Genomic DNA, 21764 nt, shown 5'->3' on the forward strand with positions numbered 1-21764 from the left:
CTCTACTTGCAAGGGAGGAATGTTTTGTAAAGCCGACAATTTTGCTTCCAGTCTTTGTATCCGTGCAGGGCATGTCTTTCCCATGACATGTTTGCTGTTTACACCCCATTCCACATAAACAACAGCTTTCTGGTGCCATCAGCACGCTCCAGGCCCTGCTGCCTGTGCTAACAGAGCCCCTGGAGACAGCCCCCAGTGGGATCCCTGGAGCGAGGTGCCGGGCACTGGCATTGCAAGAGGAAAGAACCCACTGGATCACTGCAAAAGATCCCGTCTCCTCAGCCAGTGCCTTACAGCATGGGGGCTGGAGGAAGAACTGTGAGCTCTGAAAAACATTCTGTCTCCTTCTGCCCCCCTCACCCGTTCCTTTGTGGAGCTGGTGCTGCATCCTGCTCCCAGCCTTACACAATCCTCTCTTTCATCTTCTCCTCCCTACCTCCCTTAGGCACTTTTCAGGGTCTCAGCAGTGCTCCCTCTCCTCCCCATCTCTCTTGGGTCCCTGGCTCTGTTTCCCAGCAGATCTTTCCCATCTTGCCTCCTTCATCGCTCCCAAGCTCTCCAATCTCCTGCTGTACTGGGATTTACCAAAGCAGCTAGAAACCCCACTGCCTTGTCTGACATTAACCCTTAAGGACCCCCAGCATCCTGTCCCATTGCCCAGTATGGCCTTGGCAGCCTCTCCTGCTCCTCCCTGCTCAGAGCAGCACTTGGCTCATGGCACCGTGGGGCTGTGGCCGAACCGTGCTTATGACACAAATGCCATGGAAGGGATTTGGAGCCTGTCTTCAGGCCTCAGGGCAGCCCTTTTGTATTGTTTCCCCTCTGAGAGTCTGATTTCACTACACCATGGACTGACAGCAGCAGGAACCACTGCTGGGGGCTCGTGGCTCTGTGTGTTTTCCAGGGAGGACCTGGTCCAGGGCTCATCCTGAGCACAGACAGCTGCCAGGCAGGCAGAGAGAAAAGCTGCCCAAGTGTAGGGATCAGGAGATTATTACAGAAATACACAAAGTTTGTGCCAGAGCATATGAAACCTACAAGAATAGGGAAGCAATAAAGTGCACACTAGAAAATAAGATTAAAAGTGGTGTCCTGCCCATTTTGTCTCCATGCTGAAGGCAGAACAAGTTTCAGATTTATTTCCAGAGCCAAGGAAAGTGCTCAGTGCCAAAGTGTCACTTTTAGTCCGGTTTTCTGTGTCCAATATTTATGTCATTAAGAACTTTTTGGTTCTGGGCTGACAAACTGACACCTACCCTTGTGTCAGGAATGAGGCTGAGCAGTACATGGACATGGATAGGAAGATCCTCTGCAGGGCAGCCAGAGCTGAGTTAGTTCAGCATCATGGCCCTGGTGAGGTCCTGATACAGACACCAGGTCTATTGCTCAAGTGCCTCCCTGTTCTCCTTGTCCTGGCAGGAAACCAGGAGCTGCTAAAAGGACATTTTGGCATTTTGGAGTTGGGCAGTGGAGCAGGGAGATGCAGTTGAGGCAGACCCATGGGCAGCATGTCCCCAGGACACTGTGGGGGAGCACAGGCCAGCAGGACTCAGCTGTTCCCAAGCACTGAGAGCACACTGAGACTGCATCCTCACTCCCAAAGTCTCCAGGATCACTGGCAGCATCAGCATCCGAGTGGTTCCCTCCCCTTTTGTGTAGCCCTGGCACCATCCTGGCCTGGTGAGAGCCACAGGCCCGGGGCTGCAGATGGTGGAAGTGGTGCTCAGTCCCATCAGCTAATGGCACTTCAGCTGCCCTGGCCCCAGAGCTGCTCCTGAGGGCTGATCCTGGCTCCCACAGCCCCTCGGCTCCTTCACACCCGACCCAACACTGGCTGGCACATCTCCCAGCTCTGCACTTCAGGGTCTCCTAAGGGCACTGGAGTCTCAAAGTGTCTGTCAGACAGCAGGATGGAAGTGCAGGCTGAGGAGCTGCCTTGAATTGGGTCGGAACTCCTGTTAAGCTTCATTAATCAGTTGTAAATGCACTGTATTCTCAATAAGGTCAGAAACAATAAATTTAATTTTGACTCTGACTCAAGCTACTTTGGTCCTAATTCTGAGCCTCCTGCCCAGCCGGAGCAGCCAGCCCTGGCTGTGCTGCACAAACTCATTTGATTCTGAAATGCATTTTTAAGCAGGATGGAGTGGTGCTTAAAAGCTAAATGGCTTCCCCCGGCTGTAATCACTGTTCAAGAGTCCTGGAATGAAAGGGATAAAGTCTGGGGGCGGAGGGGAGGTTTTAATCTCACTGAGTAGATTACAGAGATTACTGCAATTTAATCCTTACATATCTGTCACTGACGCTGCAAAGACCATAACCGAGGTGGGCAGGGGTGTGCCGGTCCCCCTCGAGCTCCTGTCCCTGGTAGCGGAGTCGTGTTACAGCTCTGCTGCCCTCCACGGCGGGCCCACTGCTGCTCCCGCTGGGATGAGGTCTGGCAGATACTGCCCCCGGTGCTGCCTTCTGACAAGGAGGATGCCGGGTCAGGCTGACCCTCTGTCCCAGCCAGGACCACCGGGGCAGGGAAGGCAGCCGCTCTGGGACTGTGGGCTGAATCTTGTCCGTGGGGCTGGGCACCTGCTGGCTGTGCTGGGCTGGAAATGCAGCAGAACCTGAAGAAAAGGAGGGAAGGGCTCTGGGAGGAGGCGGTGCAGGCAGGACAAGGGGGACCCACAGGTTCCCTCTGTCTTGGTTCCCCAGGACTGCTGGATCCTCCCTCTCCCCCATGAGCATCCTTTGTGCCCCGAAAGGAGACAGAGCCACCTCCCTGGTGCTGGAGGGCCCCAGGCGGCTGTTCCGGGTCTGTCAGCGTCAGGCACGGTGTGAACAGCTCAGAAAATGATGCAGTTGCAGGGTTCATCTGTGCGCTGCGGCAGGCGGGGACCCTGTAACCATCCCTGCTCTCATCATACACCATCACTGCACGGAGCTCTCCCAGGCTCTCCGCAGCGCCTGCTTAGGGTAAATCTCATTATCATTCCTCGGGGATCACAGGGGCAGGAGCTAGTTCTCCAATAACTAGAAATATCTCTCTGGCTCACAGACCTTCACAATTATATTTAACTGCAAATGAGGAATCTGTACTCAAACACAAGCTGGTAATTTTTTTTGAAGCCTGTTTTCGGTGTCACCTCATGTTCAGCCCAGCTTTTCCACAGCTCTGTAACCCCGTCCTTGCCTTACATAAACTTGAAGGCAGAAAATCAGAAGTGAGCTGCCCCATTCCCACTGAAGGGACAGGACTGGGTAACTTGCTCTTGTTCCCAGCACTGCTGCCTCCTCTGGCACCATGGCTGGGTGGAGGAAGGCCTTGCCCTCTTCTTCCTCACTTCACTGAGGGTTCCCCTCCACATACCAGGAGGTGTCACTGCCCATGTTGAAAGCTATGGGCTGGCTAAAAAGTCACAAAAGACCAGGAGAGCAGGAAGGGCTGGCAGAGGTCTTGGGCTGCAGGAAAGCTGTGTAGGCAGCAGAGCCTCACCCAGGAGGGGTCCCTGCAAAACCAACACCGACCCACCTACACCATCCTCAGGGACTGCTGGGCATCTGGGAGTGGTTCCCTCCTCTTGTACCCTCTGGGTGAGCAACCACATGGCTCATGTGCAGGGGGAACTGGGCACAGCACAGGGGACCCCCCTGAACCCCACAAAGCCAGCACATGCAGAAGGTCCAGGCAACACCAATCCCTGTACTGACAGCCCTGCACTGCTGGAGGCTTTTAAAGGCTTCCCGACAGCGAACTGAAGTGTCCTGACTGACCCCACCCGGGGCTGGGGGGCCAGAGGGCACCTGCACCCACAAGGGCTCGCCGTGGGGATGCTGGGCAGGGGGAGGACCGCGGGCCTGTGGAGCAGCCCGGGGAGGGAGGGAGAGGTCCCCGGCTGTACCAGACACGAGAGGTTGTGACAGGCAGAGCAGCAGAAGCTTTGGTAGCAGCTTTGCACTAAAATTAACTCGTTTGACAGCAGTTTCTGGTGCATTTCCATGGGCTCCGGAGCTGTGAGTGAGTGCAGGGCACAGGTGGGAGTGAAGGAGTGACGTGCTCCCCGTCTCGGTGCCCTGCAGTCAGGCCCGCGTGGTGCAGGCAGCTGCCGGGCAGGGATGCTGCGAGCCCAGAGCCGCGGGTCGCTGCCAGCCCAGCCGGGCCCATCCTGACCCGTGTGAGGGTCCCCAGCAGCTTGCCCTGCCCTGCGCCTGCCGGCATTGGCGCTGCTCTGCACCTGCTGGAAACAGCCCGAACAGCCACTCCGGGCAGTGCAGCAAGCTCTGGCTTTGCCGAAGGTGGCAGATGTGGCAGCCAGCCGAGGGGCGGCGGGAAGAGAGCCCCTGCCGTGAGAGGGCTCCCAGCTTGGCGTGTTCAGCCTTGTCCCATCCCCAGTGCCCTCCCGCAGCAGCTTCGGGCAGCTCCCCTCCCCGGCTCACAGTCCCTGGGGCCCCTGTGGATAAACGTTCTTTTAAACGAGGCTCTGGTTGTGCACTTGTCAGTCGATAACGCAACCCCGACGGGCTGCCCTGCACTCCCCGTGTTCTGTTGGCCAGACCGGGCACGGACGGCCCCGGCAGGGCTGGCCTGCCCCGGCTGCTGAGGGATTCTCCTCCAGCAGCGCAGTCCGGGGCTGCCCTGTCCAGCCCTGCCCGGCCCGGCCCGGGGTGTCTTGGCCCGTGGTGGCCCCGCCCGGCCCGGCCCGGCTCGGCCCGGGGTGTCTCGGCGCAGCGATGCAGCTGAGCCGGCGCGGGCGGGGCCGCGGGCAGATGCGCTCCCTGCCCAAGGCACGTCCCCCGTGAGTGCGCATCCTTCACATCAGAAGCTCTCTCCAGCAGCAGTACTTTGAACACCCCGCCTGCTATTTTTAATGGGATTGAGAAGAGAACAAAACCATTTAAGAACTTGAGGAATCAAAGCAAGTGTCCCCACGTCACGCCCAGCGCTTGCAGCTATATCCTGATTAATGACAAGAAAGAGTGGGGAAACAATATTTAATCACACCCTGTTTATACTAGAGCCAAAAATCAAAGCGCTGCATTCCTCTTTCATGAGAAAAACGAGGTGGGCATTTCCCCTTTGGTGATTAAGTTTCCTACTACAAGCACATCAATTTCCTTGATTTGGCATGGGGTCCTCGATCATGCCACAAATGAGGGCTTCTTTAGCAGCAAAATATTGCAAACCCCCAGCCAGATCCATACACAAGACACCGATGTCCATCTATCATTTTGTCTGGATTATCTCAATACACATCTCCTCGGGGAGATGGAGATGAGGCAGTTGCAGCCAAACCACTGCTAACGATTGGCACAGCTGCAGCAGCCCTCAGCCCAGGGCACCGCGGGGCTCTGGCCACTGGCCCCACGTCCTCTGGGCTCACAGCCTGCGTGGGCACTGCTGCCTGCGAGAGCATGGTGAGCATGGGTGGAGCAGGGCACGAAGACTTCAATGGGCTGACCCAGTGGGCTGGACACAGGACCCTGCAGGACCAGCTCTTCACAGCGCTGGTGGCAATGCTGCGGTTCTGTCACTGGCCAGACCTGCAGCAGGACCCAAGCCCTGTGTCATTGTGGCCACAATGACTGCCATGCTGAGGAGGGAGCAGAGCAGGGTCCAGCTCTGGCAGTGGGCAGGGGGTGACACAGAGAGAGATGCTGGTGGGGCTGCTGTGGGAATCCCAACTCTGCTCTCAGCCCAGAAAAGTGGGTCAGGGAACACATCACCTCTGCAACACCCACTCCCTCCATCCCCTGATTCCCCCCTGCCTGTATTGATTTGCTCGGGATTCCTTGATTAATTAATGTCAGAGAAATGCAAGGTCTGTTAATTACCTCTGATTAATTAGGGTGAACTTTTAATTGTATCCCTAAGCTGAGATATGCTGTTCAATAGGCTCCATAATTAGTGACCCAGCAATCTCTGTTAAACCAATTAGCCCAGTGTAACAAGTGTAAGGAGTTGGGGCTGCCCTGTGGGCAGGGGTGCTCCAGCAGCCCCACACAGGGCCCTGCCAGTCAGTGCCATCTGTGCAGAGTTGTCCACACACTCCGTGTCCCACATCCGCGGGAGGGGACAGTTGGTCATGGTGGGCTGGCCCTCAGGTGCAGTGACGCCAGAGGCTGAAGTGACCTGCACTGCCTGGGACTGCCCCATGCTCCCCCCAGGGACGTCAGGGGGTTCCACATCCCTGGGAAGCTCCTCTGTAGGCTGTGAGGTAACTGGTTAAAAACAACCCAGCCTCCACCCAGGGGTCAGCCTGTTACCTGGCTCACTCTCCTCCATGATGTCTTTCTATTCTTTCATCCTTCTGGCCTTCCTTCTATCCTTCCATCCCTCTGCCTGGCCCTTGCTCACTTGAGCAAAAGGCTTTGGCAGGCAGAAGGAAACTTTTCTCTGATTGATATGTTTCATCCTCTACTGCAGTTTAATATCCAGGTCAGGAGGCAGATGGTGAGTAGCCCGGCTGCCCTGGCGAGCGGGTACAGGAGCGGCTGTTTCCCGGTGATTGTTCACCCTCTCCATCAACTGTGCCAGCAGCCCCAACCCTCACCCACTGCCACCATGTCACCACACCTGCTGTCCCCTCCAGCAGCACCCAGCAGGTTGTGCCACAGGGCCATGCCGCAGAGATGGACACTGACAGCACAGACGTGCTGGGTCACATCCTGTCCCAGGAGCAAAATCCCTCAGGGAACTGCGTGCAATGCCCACTCGTCCCAGGGCTGGAGAGCCCAGCCATGGTGAGCCCCTGACTGAAACTCCTCCTGGGCTGGGGCCCCATGTCAATATGGATAAGTAGGAGGGAAGCAGGAGCTGGAGCTGGGGGGCTGCACTGTTCCCCAACCCCAGCTCTGCCAGTGGCACAGCCGTGTGGCACACAGCCCCCAGCAGGGACCAGGCTGTGGCCTCTGGCTGCACACACTTGTCCCATTGCCTGCTGGTGAATTCCCTACGCCTGCCTGGCGCCACCGGCACTGCCACTGCCTGGAGACTCCTCTCAGAACCACCCAGGCCCCAGGAAGTCATTAGTAATTAATTTGGTTTCTAATCTTCTAATCCAGCTGCTCCTTGATTTGATAAGCGAAAAATCTGCTTTGGCCACATGGTCGCTGTTCCATGTGCTGTGTCCCCACAGAGACACCAGAAAGGACAGTGCCATGCTGAGCCCAAGGGCCAGAGCCTGCATTACCCTTTCCTGTGGCACAGGAGTCTGGGTCCTGCCCAGCTGTGCCATGCCATGCTATGCTGTGCTGTCCCTGGCCCCTGCCCTGGATGAAGGGGCTCAGGGTCCACATGCCCCACCTTGTTCTTTCTGGACCTGGAGCTGAGACAAGACACACTTCTGTTGGAGGCTGGGAGCCATCATGCACCTCAGGGCTGCAGGAGAGGAGCCTTCCCTGTCCCCAGTCCTGCTGTCCGTGGTCTCACTGTCCCACTGGGTGGGCAGGGTGACTGACAGCTCGTGCTTCAGTGGCAGTGAACCTCCCCTGCCCAATGGGCTGTGGGCTCTGTCCTGTAGTGTGCCCAGTGTCCTGGTCCCTGGCTCTCCCCTGAAGCAGCACAGTGACACAGGACATGTTGGGGACATGCCTGGCTGTCCCCAGCCCCCCTGGCCCTGAGGGCACGGGGCCATGCTCTGCCCAGGGGCCAGCAGCCATAAGCCGTGTGGCAAAGCAGTCAGCAGTGGGTCCACGGCACACGACGGGATGAGGGAACATCACAGATGAGAGCCCAAATCCTTCATTAAATCCCACATTAATCTCTAAGAACAGCCATGTCAAAAATCTTAGCAGCAAAATTAAATTGTGTAGCTATATTTCAGCTGCACAAAATCAATATTAATTATGATGGGACAGACATTGCTGAGAGGGGGTCTGACCCAGTATTTACCACTGCAGTCCAACTCCAGCTTGGCAACTTGTTTATATAAAACAACAGCATGTTTTTGTGGCAAACAGCCTAAATCCCGCTGGTGTTGGGGCTGAATACAGATGTGCTGGGACAAGAGCCCCCCCGCAGAAGGACACAGGAGGGAGACACTGGGAAAGGCTGTGTACAGCTGAGCTGGAAGGGGGAAAGCTGGCCATGGTCCCAGAAATGGGGTCTGCAGGTGGGATCTGGCACCATGTCCTGCTGGCATTGGCACCCCTGGTTCTGCCCGGGTCCTCCCAGTTTCTGCACCAGGGCTGTGTTTCCTCTGCCCTGGGCTCTGCTTCCTGGGGATTTACTCCCAGCTAGAATGAAGCTCATGTCAGAGGGTTAAATCCCATGTTCAAACATATTTTTCTTTTGGTTACATTAAAACTGAGTCTGAGGAGGCTGAGAGTCCACGTGGGACCTGCCAAGTCTGGCAGCCCCTGGGAGGACTCTTGCCTTCCTTCAGAAAGCCTGTTTTACCCTGGTTTACTCACCCTGCTTTGGTGAGCTCCAACCAGAGACAAGATGAAATGTGGTCTGCTGCTGAGCCTGCCCACCCTGTCTGCCCTGCCTGCAGGGAGGTGGGATGGTTTTAAGGGAAGGGACTTGATTGGAATGGCTCCTATCCAGTGTGGGATTTGGGGGCAGAGGAAAACGTTTGCAACTTAGTCATTGAAATGTGACTTCTTGGTGCAGGGGAAGCTGCGCAGGAATACTCCTGGTCAGGCCATTGCAAATGGATGCCCACCAAAAATCCAGACCTTGGGCTTGCAAGGACTGGGCTGTGGTCTGAGTGTCCCCATGGGCACAACTGGACAACAGTCAGGGGCAGAGGGGACATGCCTTTTGCTGGAGCAGGGGCAGGGGCCCATCTGGTTGGGCTGGGCCACATCTGGCCAGGGCAGAGGCCCTGATGACTGGATCACAGGCAGCCTGTGGGGGAACAGGGGTGTCAGGGGTGTCCCCTCATGCCCTGAGCCTGTGGTGCTGGGCTCTGTGCTCGATGGCAGCAGAGCTGGCCAGCTGGGCGTAGGGCATCCCTGGTGCCTGTCTCAGGCAGTTAGTGTCACATTATGAGATGATCCAGAACAGGGAGTTTGGGGCAAAGGAATTAAAATGGGTGGGAGAGTTTTAATTAGAGAAAGAAGTCAGAGTCCGTAATCAGCTGTGTGAGTGACTGCCTGCTGTGGGGAATTCTCCATATGTCAAATGGCATCAATCAAAATGCCATTTCTTATACAACAGCCTCTGTGCAGGAGGAGGGGCTGCTGGCCCTGTGCTCAGGGCATTGCTCTGCCTGGGCAGGGCATTCCCCCCCCCCACCCCCCCCACTGCAGTCCCTGCGCTCCTGAGCACCCCACAGCAAGGGGAGCAGGGCCAAGACCAGCCTGTCCCACACCCCAGACTCCTGCACTGCATTTGGTGGCAGTGTTGTGGGGGGGTCTGTCTGTGCCCTTCCCCAGCCCCCAGGCCTTCTCCAGGCATGAAGGACAGAATGGCTTCCTGGGGGTCACAACCAGCCCCTGTGCCTCTCTCCAGGCTCATCACAGGTAACATGAATTGCAGCAATCCTTTGGAATGGTCAGCAGTACAACAGGAACATGTGTCCTGGTGAGCTGGGGCGGGAGAGGGTGTCCAGTGAGCAGGAGGCTGGTGTATGTGTCCCTTTTGTCCTGTGTCCACCCACAGCTCCAGAGACCCCTGGTGATGCCTGTCAGCAGCAGGGCCCCGCTGAGCCCAGTCTGATAGAGCCCAGTGGCAGTGCCAAGGCACAGGACATTCCTGACACCAGTGGGGCCCAAGGGCTGGCCTTGTCCTTGTTCTTGTCCTTCCTGCCACGTCCTTCCAGCTGCACCTCACACTCCTGGCAGGCTCAGTGACTCCCCCATTCATGCTGGGCTGTGTCCAGTGAACATCTGTGAATGTTCCTTTAGAAACGTGTTTCACGCACCAATAGTTTAACAGTGCAGAGGTGACACTGTTCATGCTCTACATTTCTCCAGGAGGAGAGTGGCTTTCTTGGGGATGGAGCAGTTAGAGTGGGAAGCGGAGCACGGCCATGCTGGGACTGAGCTGTGCAGGATGTGTGGATGTGGGAGTGACATGAAGCTGGGGCACCCCCATGGGGAAGGGGCCCCCTGTGGCACAGGATGCTTTGGCCACTGAGGTGCCACATCTCCCAGGGTCTCCCCTCCATGTGTTCCAAATATGTCATGAGGGGCTGCCCCCTGGGCTCCCTGCCCTCTGCCTCCACTCAGGGTGTCTCACTGTGCCAGCAGCTGAGCTCAACACTTTTGACTCTATTTATTACTAAAAAATTATGCAACTGGGTCGCATTCCTGCTATTTTTTATGCATGAGCCAAGCAGCAAATTCCATTATTTAAAAAAAACTGTTTTAGCTAGTGATGCACTAGACCACGCAAGTAAATGCCCAAAATAATTCCAGCTGACACCTTTATGAAGGCAGAGTGAAGTTTAGAGTCTACACAAGCCTTTCATTTGCAATCTCCCATCCCTCCTAACCAGCACCTGGGAACTGTGCTGCCATCTGGCTCACGGATCCCCTTTTCTGGCTGTGCCTGTGCCCGTGGACGGTGCAGCCCCGTGATCTCCTGCCCTGAGGGCAGGTCTTCAGCCTGAAGACTCTGCTGTGACAGCAAACAACATCTGCAAACATCTGCTAACAGGGTGCAGGACAAGGGACAGAACAGGAAGATCTTTAAGAGTAAAAATGCAAAGAGGTGGGGAGAGGCTGAGATCCCAGGCAGGCAGGTCCCAGATGAAACTCGTGTGGTTTTCATGCAGCTCCCTGGATGCTCTCTCACCCCTGCGGGGCAGACAGGGCACCCCTGGTACCCTCCCCAGGCAGGAGCAGCACCCAGTGAGGGACAGAGATGGTTAGAAACACAGGCACTCCCTCTCCTTGCTGTACATCGCCTCCTCTGCCTATTGATTGGTGGTTTTTGGAGTTGCCTCTGGCTGTGGTCGGTGGCCAGTGCTTTGTCCCCCGAAGGCTGGCTGTACCGGAGGCTCACTCTGAGTGGCAGTGGAGCTGGAGTTAATCACACCAACCTGATTATTTCCAGCTCAATTCCAGCCTTTGGCCTGACCTTGCTACTTTAATGAACAGGATGCTGAGGTTTTTCTTACCACAAAAAATTTTGGTTGACCCCAAAAGTAAAAGATTACAAACAAATTCTGATATAAATAACCTGGCCTCTGTGGAAAGCATCAAAGGTAACTTAGCAATTAGCCCTTCTCTCACCAATAAATCATTGCACTGTGGCACCTGACCCTGGCATGTCTGACAATTCATGTATCAAATGGCTTTCAGTCACCCTAAATTTGGAGATTCTAATCTCCTATATTAAGTCAGTGATTCTTAGTAATTCTTAGTGATTTTATTTTTATTGGCTTTGTAAATCAGAGTTATCCATGTCAATGCCCATGGCCAGAGAGAGAAGCGTTTGTCTGTGAAATTGGGTTGACACAGCCCATTGAGTGTGATGATAAGAGGTGATTTGCAGGGCTGGCTGGACAAGCCATTTACACCCAGCAGATTATCATATCACAATACAGAATTTTTGTTACTGGAAGAACAGTGGAAGCAGCAGAACATGCGGAGCGGGGAAGGAGCACTCCCATTTCTCCACACTGTGCTGAGCCCCTGGGATGGGGACAGGACTCATCAGAGACACAGCATAGGAAAGGAGGAATAACACCACTGACATCAGTCTCCCAGGGCAGCAGGCTGTGCCGATGCCCACAGACACCACCGTGTACAGACCCTGCTGATGACTGACCTGTGTTCCCCAGCCACCAGGAACATCCTCACCTGGAGGAAAAGGGACTCCCAGACACTGAACATGCACTGTTTTAAAGAGTTATTGTGATACTTAATTTGCTGCAGGCTAAACATGGATTCCTGCACAGAACTCAGCACTCCTGGGGAAACAACCTGCAGTTAAAGTGAACACCAGCCTGAGCTGGCACTGCCATGGAACACGCTCCAGCCTCAGCACCAGGTGACACTGCACGAGAGCTCAGTGTGGCAGTGTGTCAGCCTCTGCCAGATGCACCACAAGGAGCAGCTGAGGTGCACCAGGCAAGGGCAGGGCTGAGACGTGCCTGTCCCCACAGCACACCTGTGCCCCATCCCCACAGAGGGGATGGAGGGTGTGGGGACACCCCAGAACAGTGGCTGCTCTGGGTGCAAGCCTGGGGCAAACAGTGGCACTATGGCACAATTCCAGTGGTGCTGTGCTTCCTGCTGGTACTGCCTGTAAATCTGTGGCTGAGTGGTAGCTGGAGAGGTGGCAGAGAGCAGTGATTAACAGAGCATATGAAGGGATGTCAGGAGCCTCGGCCAGCTCTGCTGGGAGCCGTCAGCAAGGGCTGTTGAGGCTGAGATTTACACATGGGGCTGGTGATAACTGCCTCATCTCCTCATGCTTTTGGGATGTGTTCCAGAGGGTGCTTTGAGATGTGCTCCAGAGGGGCTCCATGGATCAGGAGGGATAGGGCCAGGAGCTGGCAGCAACTCAGCTGGGGTTGGGAGCAGCAGCACTGGGATGAGTCCGACCTCGGGGAGTCCCAGCTGGGCTGAGCTGTGCAGGGCTGAGGTCCCAAAACCAATCAGTGCCAGGGAACTGAGCCACTGAGCCCCACAGGCAGCTGCAGTCAGGGAGCAGGCAGGTATGGACCAGGCAGACAGCTACTGGCTCTGTGCAATGTATTGTATACAATGTATATAACATTTATGATGTACCAGACATCTGCCAGCACGGCAAGCACAGACAGTTACTTCACAGTCCTTCCCAAGAAGTGTAATGAGGGCAGCGAGGGTGACTGTGCACGTCGTCCTGCAGACTCAGGTAACAAGCCTTGTCTGGAGGCATTACCCATCCCTGTGGAGGGGCTCGGGATGCCCGGTGCAGCCGGAGAGATGCTGCAGGACTCCCACAGCTGCCAGCCAGGGAAGCACATCAGCAGGTGTTTGGGAGCAGCAATTCCCTGGCAGAGCTGAATAATGTCATCAGCTGTTGAACACGTGTCAGATGACCTTTCCCTGCACTCTTCACAAAATCCCATTAATCAAAAGAGCAGAGCAGAGCTAAGAACCCTTTAACAAAATTATTGTAATCTCTGGGTTTCTCATTCATCACGCAGCAGCTCAGCAGCCTCTCTGCTCCCTGGAGGGGTCAGAGGATCCCCCTGTCTCTGCTGTACAACTCCTTCCCCTCCTGCTCTGTCCTTCAGCTCTGCAGGCTCAGGGCTCATTTCCTACCAGAGCTTTGCAGATTCTTGCTTTTTAGGCTCTCAAAGATCTTCCTTGACTGTTGGTCATCACAAACCAGGACAAAGTCAAATTCTCAGGTATCCTGTGTATGGGGCAGTTGAGGAGAAAGTGAGTTCAGAGGCTGAGGAAGGAATGTTTCAGTGATAATGTGAATGTGATCTTGTCTCAAAGAAGAGAAAATGCTACAGGGAAGCTGTAACGAAACAGCCAGGAGAGCTGTAATGAAAGTTGGCATTTATTCCCCAAATCATTGCCAGTATTTTCCACTGAGAGTTTCATCAGTGCTGACACTTTCCCTCAGAACATCTCAGCATCAGCATGGGTGGCAGGAGTTGTTTGGCCAAGAGGGTGTCCCCCATCTCTAGGGCAGATGCACCCCAAGGAGATGGGGGCCGCCTCCAGCCCACCCCCACCACAGGGCCTGGCATCTCCTGTCCCTGGTTCTGGGGATCTGAGCCCCCTGAGCCCTGGGGCTCCAGGGATGGGGTTATGCTTCATCTGCCCAGCTCCAGTCTTGTGTGTTGGTTATCATGGGCACTGACATCCGTGGTGGAGACCTGACCCCAGTGCCCTCGGCATCCCCAGCATACCTGCTGCCCTCTGGCCAGGGCAGAGCCCCTTTCCAGGCAGGTCTCCACCCTGGAGTAGCTGCTCCGTTAGCTGGGACTGCCCGATCCCAGAGCTGCTAATTACCAGTTCCAGCCTGGCTCTGTCTTTTAATGCACACAGCATCTCAAAGAATTAATTTTCAGCTGTAGAGCAGCATTCAGAAATATCCCCCTGGCATCTCCCTGTTCAGGAAGTCCCCACATGCAAGGTCTGTGCTTAATTAGTCAGTTAAACACTCCCCAGCTCAGCCTGGCTGTTGTAACTCAAGCCCTCTCATGCTGTGGGTCCCCATGGGCACTCACAAGGCAAGGGGACGTGCTGTGTTTGCTGTAGGCTTGAGCCAAAAGCTCGGGCAGCTGATGGGATGGATGTACCTCACCCAGACCCCCCACTGCAGGGTGGCCCCCGACACCAGCTCTCTGTGGCACAGGGAGATCTCTCAAACACTGAATTTTGGACACAGGGAACTGGAGCAGGGAGCAGCTTTTCCTCCCCTCAGAGTGGCAAAGATGGACTGAGTGGTCTCATTTGCCCCCTCCCACCCCTTACCTGTCTCTGGTCCCAGAGCAGGAGGACCAGGCACCAGTGGCACTGGAGTGCTTGGTGATGCCAGAGTCTGGTGCAAGAAAGCACTTGCAGTGACAGGGGCCATTGCTTCAGCATCAAACTAAGTCCCTGCAAGGTGCCATAGTCCCTGCAGGCTGCAGCCTGGGGCTGGACTCTGTCCCCGTGCTGGCTCACGCCAACCCACACTGACCTGAACTGACCCACCCAACAGAGCTGCCCAGGGCCCCAGCAGCAGAAAGGGCTGTCTGGAGGGCAGATGGGGACTTTCCTGGGACACAGCTTTGCACTAAGGGGAATATGAAAGCAGCAGCAACAGTAGTGGTGTGACTTCTGCCCACCGGATTTGCCAAGGAAAGGTGGTGTAAAAGTGGGAAGTAAAGGACAGGTAACCCACAGGACTCATTGGAATGAAACACTGACAGCTCAAATCCAGCAATTTCAAAAGGCATCCATCATGGCAGAGCAGTCTGACCTCTGGCCCCAGCCAAGGCCACTTATTCATGAGCCATCAGCAGGTATGAGCACAGCCCGTTAATAACGCACCTATCGATTGGCTCCTATGCTGCTCCGGCTGGGCTGAGATCGATGGTCCTGCCTAAGTACATGCACCACAAAACTTCCAAGAAATACCACCCCAACGCTTCAACACAGCACTGGGCTGTCACTTCCTCAATTTATTAACAGATAAGACTCCCATCACACCCACCCCCAGCCTGGCTCTTCATGCTCCAGCAGAGATCCCCTGTCTCCCGTGTGAGCAGGATGCTGCCCCCAAGCCCAGCCTTGTCCTAACCCAGGGGACAGGATCCCACTGACCATTGACACTGAGCCTGGGGTCGTGGAGTGGAGCAGGACTGGGGAGCAGGGATGCATTGGGGAGTGCAGTGCATGTGACACCCTCAAACATGCATACACCTGGCTGAGGCACTGGGGGTGAGGATGGCATTAGCTCTGTGGGCCACGTCGCTCAACAGTTTATTTCAGGGCTGTTAAACACTGTTTTGCATATTTATTAAATTGAAGACAGTTTATGCCTGCAATTACTCTGCCTGACAGGCAGCCGCCAGCAGCTGGAGCAGCGGCTGACTCACAGCACTCGGGTATTACCCGGTGATGATGCTGCTGCAGCCGCTCGGCAGCAGCCAGGAGCACTCAGCCCTTCAGTGCGATGGCTGAGGGGAAGATTTAGGAGAAAACCATCATGATGCTCCCAGCCCCAGAGCTCTGCATTCCACGTACCCAACATGGCACCTCTGATGGATGAGTCCCGCACTTCACTCCAATCTGCTTGGAGTTAGGCAGTAGCAATCATTTTTTTCAAGCCTTGTCATATATAAAAGCAATTGAGTCAGCAAGCACCAGTTGTCTGGCACAAGGAGAGATGATATTTTTACAAGGTTTTGCAGAAGGTCTATAAAAGTTTGTTCTTTCTTTAAAAAATAAATACATATTTGACAACATCTCTCTGGAAAAAAAAATGGAAAAAAATTAAACTTGCAAATTGAAACATTATGTCCGCAAGAGATGTGCTTAAAGACCCCCTTTACAGCTGATGGGAAGTGACAAAGATTTTGTGTATAAACTGTGTTTCAGGCTAATGCCTTTTGAAACTGGGAATTTCCCTGACTGTTCTGGCCCCAAATTGTGGAAATGCTGCTGTTGCTGTGAACTTCCTCCCACAGAGGAGAGCAGCCATGCCCTGCCCCTGTCCTGGGTGGCAGGGCTCTGTTGGGGTCACCCCCAAGCAACAGTACTAGAGATGCTCACTCCAGTGGGGCTGGACAGGCTGCAAAACTACTGGTGTCCCCTGTCTCATGTCAATGCCAGCACCATGGGGACAGCCATCCACTGGCACTGGCATCACAGTGGACCCTGCAATGCCCTGGATCCATAAGGAATCCCCTCAGCCACTCACAAAGAACCAGCTTGGATTCCCACCAGGGATGGAAGCGAGAGCCAAGACAGAGCGCTGCTGCTTGGCTTGCATGGCAACCAGCAGCAACCCACAGCACCCTGAGGCACCCCGAGGCACCCCACAACACCCTGAAGCACCCCACACCACCTCACTCCTGCCCAAGGAGGCCTGGAGGGGATTCTGCTGTGCTGGTCCTGCCAGGGCCAACACTGTCAGCGTCGGCTCATTCCCACTGGTCGCTTTGCGGTTGTTGGAGCTGTAGGAAACGCTGACATGAATCTGCAGCTATGGATTTTTTTTGACAGAAGCTGAGCCCTCGGGATTGCTGCTCATTCTGTGCTTGAGAAGGAGCTACTTAGTTATAACCAATCTTTTTATAATGATTTTTCATTGTAGAGATAGAGTATTAATTATTAGAGGGTATTAAAAAAAGCATTAGCCCTCTGACCTCTGGAGATGTTCTGGGCTTGTCAAGTGTCTCCCACAGATCTATGGGGCCAGGGGCTGTTCATCAGGACAGGGGTGATGCCTTAAGGCATCAGGGGAAGGTGCTGAGCAGTGGGAACCTCTGGCAGCAGGCACTGGCACACCCTGCTTGCTGCCCCTCTGTGCTGGCAGCCCCTTGCTCTTTGTGGAGCAGCAGGACACTGCTCCTGGGAGCCCCTTTAAGCAGGCTGTGCCCAGCACCCTTTGGTGTCACTCCATTCCCCTGCCCCACCACATCCAAAATCTACTTGGGCAGACACCCTCTCAGCCCACCTGCCCCAGGGAGGGGGTGAGTGGCCCTGTGGGGCTGGGGCTGCTCTGGCCCTGGGCACACCTCACTCCTGTAGCACACGGCTGGGTGCTGCCGCAGCACTGCTAGCACCAGACCACCACTGGCAGCCCTGCACACCTCCCACCCGGACACACTCATCCTGTGCACAAAATGCATGTTAAAGATTTGTCTTCACCTTCATTAATACCAGAATTTATTGCAGAAGAGAGGATTTCTTTATTTTACAAAACCTATAGATGGAACACAAGCAAATTGCTGGCTTTTACTAGCATATAAACTGAGAAAAACCTCTGAGATATGTCTACATTACACTAAACTGCATCCATAATTCATACCTAAAGGAGAAATTTTTAGCTCCCTCGGAGGTTTGTGAATCTATTATTGATGGGACCATGTTAGGCAACAATAGGCTTCCTCATATTCACACGCCATTTACTGGCTGAGTAAGGCTGCGGCTCCTCCACTCAGAAGCGCCAGCTCTCTGTTAGATTTTTGCAAGGATTTGGAAGGGATTTAGTTAAGAACCTGAAGTGATGTAGACTGAATTGGGAGAGTGTTTCTAGATAGATTCCCACTCCCAGGTTAATCAATAGATCAAGAATGTGCAAAGATATAACAGGAACAATCTGTTCCTGTTCAGATCTCAGAGAGCAGCATTCACTGTGAATACACATCTTCTGAACTGGGAGTGTGGGATGCATTACTGGTGGTGGCTGGAGTGGGCAGAACCACCAAGCCTTTCACTGCACATAATACACTGGGCCTGGCAAGGGGTCACCACTGAGTCACATTGTATGCAGGCCTTCTGGTCTTCTTTATAAAATTTTTTAGACTTCTTTTTAAAGCAAATCAAAGCTAAACCCCCAGCAGATATTGAACTGAGTCCCCCTGTAAGGGGCAGTGCAGGTCCCTGTGAACAATGGCAGTAGGGTGGGGGGACAGTGCCCCATGCAGTTCCATCGCCAGGGCTGAGCCATGCTTGGGGACACTGACATCCCTGCTCCAGGGGCCGGATGGAAGGGAATTTTGGGAGAGAGCAGAGGAAGTGACAGCAGTTCACAGCATCATTATAAATTAAGGAAATGTGCCTGGCACATGCAGGCATTTACAGAGCACGTAGAAGTTAGCTTAAATCTAAACTAAAGGCTGCTGTTAACAGAGAAATCCCATCCTTCCCAACACATCGATACAGAGCTGAATTAGATCCAGGAACCACAATGCAAATCTCAGTGCTACAAATCTCGCTGACAATATGTTTTGTTCCACAAATAGATGCAAAGCCAAGTAAAAACACAACAATCCTTACCTGACAGATTTGCCTTTGATTAACTTTTAATTGCTCATTAAGTTTTGGGTGGTTTATGCCTTTTCTGCATGGCAGAGGAGCAGCACCCTGCAGGGCCATGACAATGCTGGTCAGAACTCCACTTCAGTGGACTCCATTCCTCCTGGGAGCAGCACTGCTGCTGCTGGCAGTGCCTGCCCACTGAGCCTGCCTCGGGTGCTGCCCTCCCGTTTGGGTGCTGCTCCCTGGTTCTGGTGCTGCTCTCTGTACCTCCCCCTCCCCGCCGTATTTAGTCCTGGCTGGGGATAGTCAGTGAAGATGGAAACAAATTATTGCTCTAGGAGCTGCACAACAAAATCTTTCTGGAAGAAAAAATATCAGTGGTGGCTCAGAGCCAAGGTGGTTATGGCAGAATTTCCCCAGCATTACCCAGATCCAGGGGATTACAATTTGCCTCTGTTTGCTGGCTCAGGTGGAGCAGGATTCCCAGTGCTGGGAGCTGGCACAGCTCTGTGCCCGGCAGGGCTCTCTGGCTATGCTCTCACACCAGCCCTGCCAGGGTGAGCGGGGCTCTCTGGGTGCTGTGCTCTGGGTGCTGTGGGTGTTACGCTGTGGGTGCTATGCTGTGGGTGCTGTGCCATGGGTGCTGTGCTCTGGGTGCTGTGCTGCAGGCACTGGCTGAGGCGGGCAGGATGCAGCGCTGGGCATGCAGCACTTGGCATGCAGCCACGGGCCCTCGATGCCACCGCTGCCAGCAGTGCCCACCCTCGTGGCTGCACAGAGGTGGGTACTTGGTTTCTCCTTGCTCCTGGAACAAGCACCTGCATCAGCAGAGACTGAGCATGTCAGGGGCCTCGTGTTTGTTTATGATAGGTTTGTGTGAAATTTTAGGATTTACAAAGTAGTCATATCATTTAATCCTCTTTAATGAGGTTTGGGGATTTATGAACAAGATATTTTCATTTGCAGCTTGCACAATTAACCTCGGTTAACCTATAAAGGAAACTTCAGAATAAGTTTGACTTCTTCAGTTATCAAAGCTGGGTTTGCAGAGTGGCAGCAGGTCTGCTTGCTCTGCACAGGGGAGCCAGCTGCATCCTGCAAATTTAAAGCAGTCCCAGTGTGTATGAGCTTGTGTACACTCCTTCTCTTACAGTTTATTTAGGGATTAAGCCTTTTCTCTCCTGCCGAGCCCCTCACTGCTCCCCACAGAGCCCCAGCTCCATGGCTCCCCGTGGCCCTGCAGCTCCCCATGCCCCCCACATTCCTCCTACAGTCATGGGGCTGCTGCTCCACTGGGGCCAGGAAGGGAGCTGGCTGGGAGTAAATCCATCTGGGAGCCCCAGCAGATGATGCTGCTGAGGCTGGAAGTGCTCCATGGAGGAAGCAGTATTGTGGGAAGGCAGTGAGGCTTCTCCTGGAGAACACCAGCAATACAGGGCACAGACAGATGAAAAACATCAAGGACATAAGGCTCAGCTAAGGAACATCAAATATACAGGGTGTGGACAGCTGAAGAGCATCAAGGACACAGGGCACAGTGAGGACGATGCCCAGGGTGGTGGAAGAAAAGCTTTGTTCTTGGCCTCCAGCTTTCTGTGATGCTGGTGGCCCTTGGGATCACCCAGAGCTCCTGAGTGCCCAGGAGCCCCTGTGCCCCAGCCGTGGAGCACCAGCTCCTCCAGCCCCAGCAATGCCCGTGCTGGTGGCAGCAGTTTGGGCATCACAGATGCTCTCTTGGCTGGCACACAGTCTTGTGGGAGGGCAAAGTGATCCCATGGCACAGCACGGGAGGGGCGAGTCCCTGGCACAAGAAGGAACACCCACGCAGTGTCCCCAGCCGTCAGTGACACTGGGGCAGTGCTTCCAGCCTTTTAAAGTTCCCATAATTCCACAATAAATCAGTATGATAATTTCTCTCTGCAATAAAGCCCCTATTCCCGTCGCGAACTCTCATAACCGGCACCTCAATCTTTCTGTGCTCTTTGCTCTTTATTACCTTCCAATGACTTAAGCCCCTGAACTGAATAACTTCATCAAGGTGTCAACCTAAACAGATTTTTCCCTATAATGGCCCAACTCTCACAGGTTCTTAATGAAAAATATTGATTCCGAAGGATTAGTTGCAGATTTATGTGGTGGATGCTGATCCCTCTGTCACCTGATACCTTATCAGTGGATGAAAGAACTGATCCTCCCCACATGGTTTTAAAAAAGCAATCACAGGCTGTGTCAAGCAGAGCTTATTCACAGAGAAATGCATATAATGCTGTGTCTGGATCAGATACGATGCTTAACAGAGAACTAATAGTGGGCGACAGGGCACGGCCGCGTGGCCAGGCCAGCCTGCAGCTCCCTGCTGGCCGTAGCTGGGCAGAGCCTGCGCTGGTTCCTGGGACTTGTGGCCCTGCCTTGGCCACAGCGGGGCCAGGTCCTGCCTTGGCTGCCTCTGCCAGCCTCTGCCAGCCTCTGCCAGCCTCTGTCGGGCGGATCGTTGGCTCTAAAGACCATCACGAGTGTCGATCTACGAGCTGGCAGGCTGTATGACACAGCAGAGATAAGTGCCAAGGAGTGGATTCTCTGCCACGAAACCCCGCTGTTCTGTGCTGATGCCCCGGAGGGTCCTGCCTGCTCCCAGGGTTCACAGCACAGGAGCACCGACCGACGGGGCAGCGTCGGGCAACAGCCGGGGCCGAGCGGGGCATCCCAGACGGCGTGCCCTGCACCCTCCCAGCACCCGCGGCACCCACTGTGGCCAACCCGAGGACAGATGGCAGGGCAGGGACCGGCCCCCACCTCCTCGGGAGCTGCAGTCAGGTCTGCAGGGTTTGGGGGATGTACGGTGGAGGAGACACCAGCAGTCATGTCTTTTACTGGCAGCCACATATCCGATTATTCATCTTTTTCTCCCCTCCTTCCAGAAACTTGCAGCTGAAATTAATTCATAAATTACAGCCCAGAGTGAGGCATTATAAATAACAGCAGAAGGGCTTTGATTATTTACATTTTTATGGAATCTGAACTGATCAAATACACAGAAGTCACCAGGCACATGGGAGAATTATAACGTGTTCAGACATGATTTAAGGTCGTGCAGGAGGGACCCTTCCAGAAGAAGTGATCAGGCAGGGCCGGTCACTCTGCATCATCTGAGTGATGTACAGACACCACTAAATAAACCTCAGCCCTCTGGAACTTCAGGGAGAGAAGAGAAAGCCAGGACTGCCTATGGCATCAGCCCTACAGACACCCCTGTGTCTCCCGGTCTCCCGCTGTTTGCTGGGTGCAATAATGAATGTTTTGGCAACAGCCTTGCTCAAAATCTAATAAAATTATTCAGGATTCTGTGAGAAGCCTTGGAAATGGAGGCTGTCCTACAGCAGCCCCGCGTGGCTCTGGCAGCA

The sequence above is a fragment of the Chamaea fasciata genome, unplaced genomic scaffold, assembly GCF_029207755.1.
Source record: "Chamaea fasciata isolate MVZ Bird 193981 ecotype frontalis unplaced genomic scaffold, bChaFas1.0.hap1 SCAF_16, whole genome shotgun sequence".
Taxonomy (NCBI): Eukaryota; Metazoa; Chordata; class Aves; order Passeriformes; family Sylviidae; genus Chamaea; species Chamaea fasciata.